Here is a 10,433-nt window from a genome sequence, read left to right on the forward strand (position 1 = left end):
TACTCCACACATGCAGCGTGCTGGGATATGATGTCATATTCCAGTGTTCAACATAGAGGATAGCAGTTGTGAAGGTAAGTGGTAGGGAGCTGCCCTAGGTTAAGACTAGTCTAGGACAGCACCCAGGCAATATACGTCTCTGATACCTACTATAACAATTATAATTCTTATACTCTTATAAAAACCAAAAATATGTATTTTCAGTGCTTTTGAGGAGTAAGAAAGAGAGGAAATTTGACTCACCTAAGCATTAGGTTTCTTGCCCCAATCTCAGAGTCTCTGGATGAAGGGGCAGATTGTTACGGTCACACAGTCTGGAGGTGACCCTCTATTCTACCTGGTTGTGATCATCTATAAGACTCCCAACTGGTGCTTTTGGCTATACGTATGTTACGGTTGATATCCCTGCTTCAACGCAGGTGACTCAATTAAGTGTATCTTTAAATAATGACAAGTCACATTTGGCAAGCCACTACATAGGCGGGCACTTGGTTCTTCCGCATTATGACATGCTGACCAATGATTGTTGTTATGCTCTTATTGCTTTATCACATTTGTTTGTCCATTGTGCTTAGGCCTCTGTCTTATGGTCTGATGTGCTGTGTCACACTAACTTTGGCGTCTGTTATATTTTGTTAAAATGCAAATAAAAAATTATTCTAAAAAAAAAAAAAAAAAAAAAGAATATTTACAAATAGCTATTAAAGGGTTAATATCCCAAGAGTCTCAGGTTCAGCTCATTTAGAAAGTTCCCAGGAATGGTCATCATTCTTACAACTGTTGGTCGGTTCATGTATGGCAACCTGACAAGTATATTAGGAAGAAGAGAAGACATGGGACAGGAGGAAGGAAAGAAAGCAAAGGAAAAAGAGGAAAAGGAGGGAATGATAACAAATGTATATACATAAAAAAACAAATACAATAAAAAAAACCCTTCTACCAACCCCACAAAAATCAGTATTCATTCAGATAAAAATAAATAAAACTAAACTAAATCTGCAAGAATTTGTACTTTGTCCATGTGATTTTCATTTTGGATTTTAAACCTCATGTGGCATATATTTTCAAGAAATAATCCTCTAAAAATATTCGCTATGAGTAGTAGAGGAAGCTGTTCTGTGAAAATGTTCATCATTCTTTTTGTAATCCTTTAAGACTGAAAACCAAAGCGGTTTCTTCTCCAGCACTATGACTCAAGACCGCCTGAGCCGTGGGGAAAGCGTCTGAGATGGTTACGTATGGAATTCAGCTAAAAAAGAGCTTAAGGGAATGGCGCTGTCAATAATATCTGACTATTAAATAATAAAATGCAAAAGCAAAATGTGAAATGGAGATGTAGGAGTCTCCATTAGACCTTTGCATTTGGATTCGTATGAATTGCAAATTTACTGAATTTAGGTAAATTCAGCGTTTTGTTTGACGCCCCCCGAAAACGAACCCAGAACCCCCCCCACACACACACATTCACTCACACTCTGAGTGAGGAGAGGAAAAAGGACTTCAGGACAGGAAAATGATTGAACAATTCTGGCTCTGCCACAGGCTGCAGCCAATCACAGCTTTCACGAGGAAAACTTCTAAACGTAATATCTCCAAAACCATTACCAACAAAATACCAACAAGATACCTTTAATAAGTTATTTTATGATAGAAGCTGTAAAGATGAAAGTTCCACTTTATGACCAAAATTACGTGGGCTCCCCATCTAATTATTGAGTTTAGGTGTTTCAGCCGCACTCATTGCTAGCAGGTGTACAAAATGATGCCCATAGGCAGCCATCTCCATAGATAAACATTGGCGGTAGAACGGGTCGTACTGAAGAGCCCAGGGACTTTAATCTGCCATAGGATGCCACCTTTGCCACAAGTCAGTTTGTGAGATTTCTGCCCTGCCACATCTGCCCCAGTCCACTGTTTGTGCTATTATTGTGAAGTAGAAGCGTCTAGGAGTAACAAAAGCTCAACCACAAAGAGGTAGACATACATTCACAGAGCACAATGACAAGTGTTGGCTGAAGTGGAGTAAAGCATACGGCCACTAGTCTCAGAATGCATGGCCCCTAATGTAGAGTTTGGTGGAGGAGGGAAATAGTCTGGGGCTGCTTTTCAGGGGTTTGGGCTCCTTAGTTCCAGTGAAGGGAAATCTCAATGCTACAGCATACCAAGATATATTGGACAATGCCATGCTTCCAAGTTTGTGACACCAGTTTCGGGAAGGCTCCTTTCTATTCCAGCATGGCGGTGCCCCAGTGGACAACGCAAGGTCCATAAAGACATGGTTGGATGAGTTTGGTGTGGAGGAACTTGACCGGCCATACAGACCCCTAACCTCAACCCCGTCGGACACCTTTGGGATGAACTGGAACGGAGATTGTGAGCCAGGCGTCTCGTCCAACATCAGTGTCGGACCTCACAGACGCTCTACTGGATGAATGGGCAAACATTCCCATAAAATATTGTGGAAAGCCTTCCCAGAAGAGTGGAGGCTGTTATGGTGGCAAAGAGGGTATTAATATCCATGGATTTGGAATGGAATGTTAAAAAAGCTCATTTAGGTGTGATGGTCATGCTGTGAATAAATAGGCTAAAAGCAAGGATTTGCCATATCCGTGGTACAGGACCTGACCATTGTCCTCACTTGGAATCAATGTGTTTGCATGTCTTGGGTAAAGGCAGCAGAGAAGGGCCATTTAAATTGCCGCAAACGCTCTTCGTGGCAAAAAAAACCCTTTTAATATTTAAAAAAAAAACGATACCGCAGACCTTTAGGATGCGAGCTTTATCTAGATCAAATGCTTTACAGTCACGCTCGGCTGACTCTTCCTCTTACTGATTTCTGAGCAGTTTGACATGGCAAAAAAATCTAGGTAATTTCTGAAATAATAGGACATGTTTGCTTCTTTTACGCGTCGCTGCTTAGCCAAACGTAACTTAACCCAATGCTGCCCTTAATTATCTTGTTCTGTTATTCCAGTTAAAATGTCTCTCTCCATTTTACATTTTGTAAAGATTTTTTTAACACTGATTTCACAAATCCGACCAAAAAGAACTTCAACCCAAAATGTAAGAGTTCTCATGCAGGATTTAATATTCATATTGAAAACTCTGTACCCGCCTCACCTTTGTGTTTCTGTAAGTCCAAATTGTTATATTAATTAATAATAATAATGATAATAATAATAGATACCACAGTTCCATCCATAAAATAATCATTATGCATGTGATGTCATGTGATAGAGGCAGGAAGCTGATAGAACAACTTTATTGCCTATGTATTGGTTTTATACATGAATAAGGATAATATAACATATAAAATGACACACAGCTATAGATAGATAGACAGACAGACATATAGCTGGTTAATAATGTTGCTGCAGGTACAACTTTAACCCGAAATCATTTTTACATATACTGTAGCGCTAAACATAATGATGGTTGTTAATCACCTATAATATAAATACCACATCACAAAATGGGTAACCCGATCCAAGAGGAAAGTAATCCGGTTTAAAGAGAGGGATCGGAGGTTACTTGATATCCAGGGACTGGCTGCCCTCTAGAATTTCATTGTTGGGAAATCATTGTCCCCCAGCGTTTCCTGGCATTTAAAAGGAAAATTCTAAAATTATCTGCTTTAAATTGCTATTTTTTTTTTTGCTCCTGAATAGAAAGTGAGCTTGTATATAATATATTTCTTACACCGATGCTGTTGTGTGTATATAAAAAGCCTTTCTTAGGGACTGGTGAGCTAAGTGCTCTTCATCCTAAAGACGCTCTACCTGTAGGTCTGCCCCACCATGGTTGGACCCCAGGACTTGGAACTGGAGGCATCTTTATTCTTGGTTTGTTTCTTAACAGTATGTCTTGTTCTACGTATAAATATATGTTTTTTTGTGCTATTCATATACTTCCCGCTGGAAATATTTCATAGAGTTTCCACTTACTAGAAGCATCCGTATCATCTGTTCTATTTGTTATTACTTACCAGCAGCGACTGTGTCAGATTGCAGGTTGCTGTAGTTAAAGTTGCTTTATACATGTAACTAAAGAAAACAATTAGATGAAGGGGAATATGATGACCCTATAAGAACACTGCAAGATACAAAGGGTTATTCTCCAATATTATTTAGAAATTACAAATATATTTCTAGCTATCTAGACCTTAACCTTTATATTGTTTTATGTTTATTGGGGAAGTCTCATGGAAACAAATATTTTTTCTCTTTGAGCATTACCCCCAGCGCTGTATACAGTAATATAACCCCTCAGCGCTGTATACAGTAATATAACCCCCAGCGCTGTATACAGTAATATAACCCCCCAGAGCTGTATACAGTAATATAACCCCTCAGCGCTGTATAAAGTAATATAACCCCCAGCGCTGTATACAGTAATGTAACCCCCCAAGGCTGTATACAGTAATATAACCCCTCAGCACTGTATACAGTAATATAACCCCCAGCGATGTATACAGTAATAACCCCCCAGCGCTGTATACAGTAATATAACCCCCCCAGGGCTGTATACAGTAATATAACCCCCAGCGCTGTATACAGTAATATAACCCCCAGCGCTGTATACAGTAATATAACCCCCCCAGGGCTGTATACAGTAATATAACCCCCAGCGCTGTATACAGTAATATAACCCCCAGCGCTGTATACAGTAATATAACCCCCCACAGCGCTGTATACAGTAATATAACCATGCGCTGTATACAGTATTATAACCCCCAGCGCTGTATACAGTAATATAACCCCCAGCGCTGTATACAGTAATATAACCCCCCAGCGCTGTATACAGTAATATAACCCCCCAGCGCTGTATACAGTAATATAAGCCCCCAGCGCTGTATACAGTAATATAACCCCCAGCGCTGTATACAGTAATATAACCCCCCAGCGCTGTATTCAGTAATATAACCCCCCAGCGCTGTATACAGTAATATAACACCCCAGCGCTGTATACAGTAATATAACCCCCAGCGCTGTATACAGTAATATAACCCCCAGCGCTGTATACAGTAATATAACCCCCAGCGCTGTATATAGTAATAACCCCCCAGCGCTGTATACAGTAATAACCCCCCAGCGCTGTATACAGTAATAACCCCCCAGCGCTGTATACAGTAATATAACCCCCGAGCGCTGTATACAGTAATATAACCCCCAGCGCTGTATACAGTAATATAACCCCCAGCGCTGTATACAGTAATATAACCCCCAGCGCTGTATATAGTAATAACCCCCCAGCGCTGTATACAGTAATATAACCCCCAGCGCTGTGTACAATAGTAAGCCGCCACCATTGTTCTAGGAGTAGCAAGCATGTGGGCAAACAAGGCATCTGGTTGGCTGAAAATCTTTAAACCCCTTATAAACATACAAAAGTATCCATCTATAATTACCAAAGCAGCGTAACAAAAGGCTGCAAGACAGTTTTTTGGTGGGAAGTAGAGAAATATATGGATAGTTGGAGAAGGAACTAATGACTGGATATTTTTTTTATAAAGATATCTAAAGGGAGCGTGAAAATAGACCAATCACAAGAGAATAATGTGTATCTAGTGGAGACAATGTGCATGAGTGTAACTGGGACTACCGTATTTGCTCAATTATAAGACGAGCCCCCAAAATCTGAATATTAATTTAGGAAAAAAAGAAAAAGCCTGAACATAAACAACCCTATAGGAAAAAAAGTTTTGCTAGTAAATATTAATTCACATGTAAACTATGTTTTCATATTTAATAACTATGATTGAGAAATTGTTTTTATTTCCTTTTATTTGCCAGTCTGCCCCCCCGGTAATGCACATTTGCCCCCCCTCCCCGCTTGCCACTCTGTCCCCCTGATATGCCCCGCAGACTTACCAATGCTTTCCAGACTTGCCCCGTGCTCCAGACTCCTTGGTGTCTAGTGGGGGCAGCCGGCAGCACCGGAAGTTCGTGTCACGCCAGCGCTCCGTCATTTAAAGCCCCGGCGGAAGTGGCGGGCAGCAGCGGAGGTTGCCTGTGTGCAGCGCTGCGGGGGATCTGGATCTTAGTCAGACCTCTACTTGAGGTTGGATTATAAAATGACCTCGAATGTAAGTGAGTGCATGGGAAGTGCAGATCTGTCTTGCTCCGCGGATACTTGTGGTATATCTTTGGGAAAGGTAAAGTTTAGAAAGTTTTGCCTGTGCAGGGGAGGTAAGAACACAGAACCCTTGTACAGCGCTGCAGAATATTCTGGCGCTATATAAAATAATGATTATAATAACTCTAGTCTCTGTTGAAGAAGAGAATATAATCACTACTGTGGACGGGGTAAAGGGCGGAGGGGCTGCAGTGATCTACGAGGGATACAGTAAAGGGAAACTAAAACCGGGGTATGGGGAAGTATGTATATAAACATGTTTAATCACAATGAGGTCCCACATGCCTCCAGCCACAAAGGAATAGCGATGTCCGGATCATGAACGAATCGTTCATTTGATCCGGTTCTTTTTAGTGATCCGGATGAGTCGGTTCACTAGACTGAACGATTCGTTTGTAGCGGTTCAGTCTGTGAATCATCATGCAGCTGTAACCTGATCCTAGAGCTGTGAGTCATCTGCAGAGCACTCTGGGGTCAGGTTACAGCTCATTAATTCACACAGGAACGATGACTCATAGAGTCAGAGAGTCGTTCAAAGAGTCGAATGATCCGAAGAGTCGAATGATCCGAAGAGTCGAATGAACCGAAGAGTCGAATGAACCGAAGAGTCGAATGAACCGAAGAGTCGAATGAACCGAAGAGTCGAATGAACCGAAGAGTCGAATGAACCGAAGAGTCGAATGATTCGAATCTTACAGGGATCCGGATCTTACAAGGATCCGAATCTTACAGAGATTCGAATCATTCAGAGAATATCACTGATACCATACTTTTATAAATAAATACATTAATAATGTTCACACTGCCCCCAGGATTTAGATTCCCCTGAGTTTGCCCCCCTTTACCTATAACTGCACCTACAGTTAACTTTATTAAATTAATTAAATTAACCCTCAGTCATCAGCATAAAATTAACCCTTATACCCCATCAACCATAACTGCCCCTGAAATTAACCGTAAAGATCCCATTAACCATAACGGCCCCTGAAATTAACCCTAAAGACCCCATTAACCATAACGGCCCCTGAAATTAACACTAAATACTCCATTAACCATAACTGCCCCTAAATTAATTGCATGTACTCCAGATAAATTACCTAATAAATTGGTATGGTTGATGGGGTCTTTAGTGTTAATTTGGGGGCAGTTATGCTTAATGGGGTGTTTAGGGATAATTTGGGGGAAGTTATGCTTAATGGGTCTTTAGTGTTAATTTAGGGGCAGTTATGCTTAATGAGGTGTTTAGGGTTAATTTGGGGTAGTTATGCTTAATGGGGTCTTTATTGTTAATTTAGGGGCAGTTATGCTTAATGAGGTGTTTAGGGTTAATTTGGGGGCAGTTATGCTTAATGGGGTCTTTAGTGTTAATTTAGGGGCATTTATGCTTAATGAGGTGTTTAGGGTTAATTTGGGGGCAGTTATGCTTAATGGGGTGTTTAGGGTTAATTTGGGGGCAGTTATGCTTAATGGGGTCTTTAGTGTTAATTTGGGGGCAGTTATGCTTAATGGGGTCTTTAGTGTTAATTTGGGGGCAGTTGTGCTTAATGGGGTCTTTAGTGTTAATTTGGGGGCAGTTATGCTTAATGGGGTGTTTAGGGTTAATTTGGGGGCAGTTATGCTTAATGGGGTGTTTAGGGTTAATTTGGGGGCAGTTATGCTTAACGGGGTGTTTAGGGTTAATTTAGGGGCAGTTATGCTTAATGGGGTGTTTAGGGTTAATTTGGGGGCAGTTATGGTTAATGGGGTGTTAAGGGTTAATTTTAGGGGCAGTCATGGTTGATGGGGTGTTAAGGGTTAATTTAATGGTGAGGGTTAATTTAATTAATTTAATAAAGTTAGCTTAAGGTGCAGTTGCAGGTAAAGGGGAATGTAAATCCTGGGGGCAGTGATTATTAATGTATTATTTATAACAGTATGGTGACATTCTCTGAATGATTAGAATGCCAATGAAGGCAGAGAGTCGTTCAAAGATCCGGATCTTACAATGATCCGGATCTTACAATGATCCGGATCTTACAATGATCCGGATCTTACAGTGATCCGGATCACTGTAAGATTCGGATCCCTGTAAGATCCGAATCTTTGAACGACTCTCTGCCTTCATTGACATCACTGGAGGCAGGGGGGAGGATTCATAATGAAAGGGGCGGGGCCAATCGTTAGTGTGCCTGCACGGAGTTACTGGAAAACAGTAACTCCGTGCAGACACACTGAGTGATCCGAAGATCCGGATCATGAATCGGATCATTTCAGTGAACGAATCGAAATGATCCGATTCACTTTAATGATCCGAACTTCCCATCACTACAAAGGAAAGCCAGAGAAAGTAACCTGGAAGGCAGCGGGACCCAGCAGCCACAGAATGAAGAACTGCAGAGCTTGTTGCTGAGCAACCAGGGGGCGGGGCTTAGCTCTTACACTGTAAGACTTACAGCAGCAACTTGAGCTGAATGAGGTTTGGAGGATATCTAATGAAAGGGAGGGCATAAATAAAGTGAAGAGGGAGAGGAATGATCATGAAGAGACACAGGGGGCAGCTGGGACTGAGGGCAGAGAAAGTGCTATTCTGGAGAGCAAACAGAATAAGAGGAGCAACTAGAAAAGGGGAGGGTGGCAGCACGGGGGATATAGTTTGCAGACACCGGTTAATGAGCGCTGCGTGGTGCGACCGGGAACCGGGACGGCTTGATTCTTGCTGCAGTCGGCTTAGCCGCATCCAAATTGCCCGCACTTTTTTTTTTTTAACTGACGTAAGCGCTGGGACGGAGCGGGAACAGAGGGGCCCTTCCCACAGACTCCGGCGATGCTTTTTCATTGTCAAAAAAAATCCTTGCTGTCCCTCTAAATCGTAAACATTGTTTCGCATGTAGCGTCTGTTTTAGGAGCAAGTTGCTGCGAGAGATGCCGGGTATCACCTTAAACCAAACAGGATAAAAACAACATCCAGGTTCAGTGTACTGAGTTTGTGATGGGCTCATCCCCCCCTCCTCTAGATTGTAAGCTTATGAGCCGGGCTCTCTTTACCTAATGCATCGGTTTGTCTTAGTCTAGTTCTACTTTTGTCAGACCCTTTGAATGTACGGAGTGTAAGAAGAGCTGAGTAAATTGCTGGTAATAAATAAATAAATAAAAGATGATGATAATAATAAAGCCACTCACAGCACACTAAGCAATGAGGGAACGAAGCACTTCCTCGCAGCCCTGTGTGCATGTAAATAGTGAGCAGCTGCTTCACACCGGCTCAGTCTGGCTGGAGGAAGCTTCTGATTGGCTGCCAATGACATCAGAAGCCGAGTTCTGACCCAGAGGCCAGGACCCGTACTGCTTGATACACTACATTCTAACCACGCCCCCCTTCCTTGCTTCAGCCAACCCAGCACCAAAAAGGCTTCCCGCTAAGCCACGCCCTATAGTGTCGAGGTTGACTGTCATTCATCAGCAGCTCCGCCCATTGTGAATCTTTCATTACTCTGTAAAAGAGAAAGTAACTGTGTTGCAGCGGGAGATCAATGGAGCCAAGTGAATGGAACGTTTATATATAAATCAATACCTGCGGGGAAAGCATCAAATGCCGGGGAGACGCGCTCATTTCAGCACGGTAAGTGTCTGCACGGGAGATACCGCCGTATCCATTAAAGAGATGCATGCACCTGATGATTAGACCAACTTGTCACAATGTTATTGTATCGCTAAGTTTATTTACTCTGTTGCGTGTCAGTAATACCCGGTGCTTTAACGATCTGCCCTGCCTGATCCCATTGGACGGACGGCTGTTTTTGTTGGAGGCTGCCGTGTTGTAGGAGAGAGATTGCTGCAGTGGGGTGAGTGCATTAGTACATTCATCAGGCTAATCCAGGACAGGGTAGCGGAGATGATCCAGCGGCCGAGGGGGGGAACCTGAACTCAGATCACCGTGGCTGTTTGAGGGTGATGGGAGTGGAGGGTCCACCGGCAGCTGGTCGGCCACCCTTGGTCACTAACCATCCATTTGACATACATTTCATCCATGGAAACCAATATCACTATTATCTATATTTATTTTTGCTAATATTTATGTGCAATGACCCCAGTTTTCGGCATTTATAGACAGACATATAGAAAAACAGCAAATATATAGCCTCTCTATAATTCTCTGATGAGCGATCAGGAGGAACTGCTGCAGGGATGCGTATATAACTAGATTCACTTTTCACATGGATCAATACGAACTTAGCTGGCCAGGCAATAACAACGCGAGACGGGGGCTTTAACATGGATCTGATGAGTGATCGCATGTAAAATTATCAATGGAGCGCAAA

The sequence above is a fragment of the Sceloporus occidentalis genome, unplaced genomic scaffold, assembly GCF_023333645.1.
Source record: "Sceloporus occidentalis isolate IW3139 unplaced genomic scaffold, rSceOcc1.0.p SCAF_199, whole genome shotgun sequence".
NCBI classification, from domain to species: Eukaryota; Metazoa; Chordata; class Lepidosauria; order Squamata; family Phrynosomatidae; genus Sceloporus; species Sceloporus occidentalis.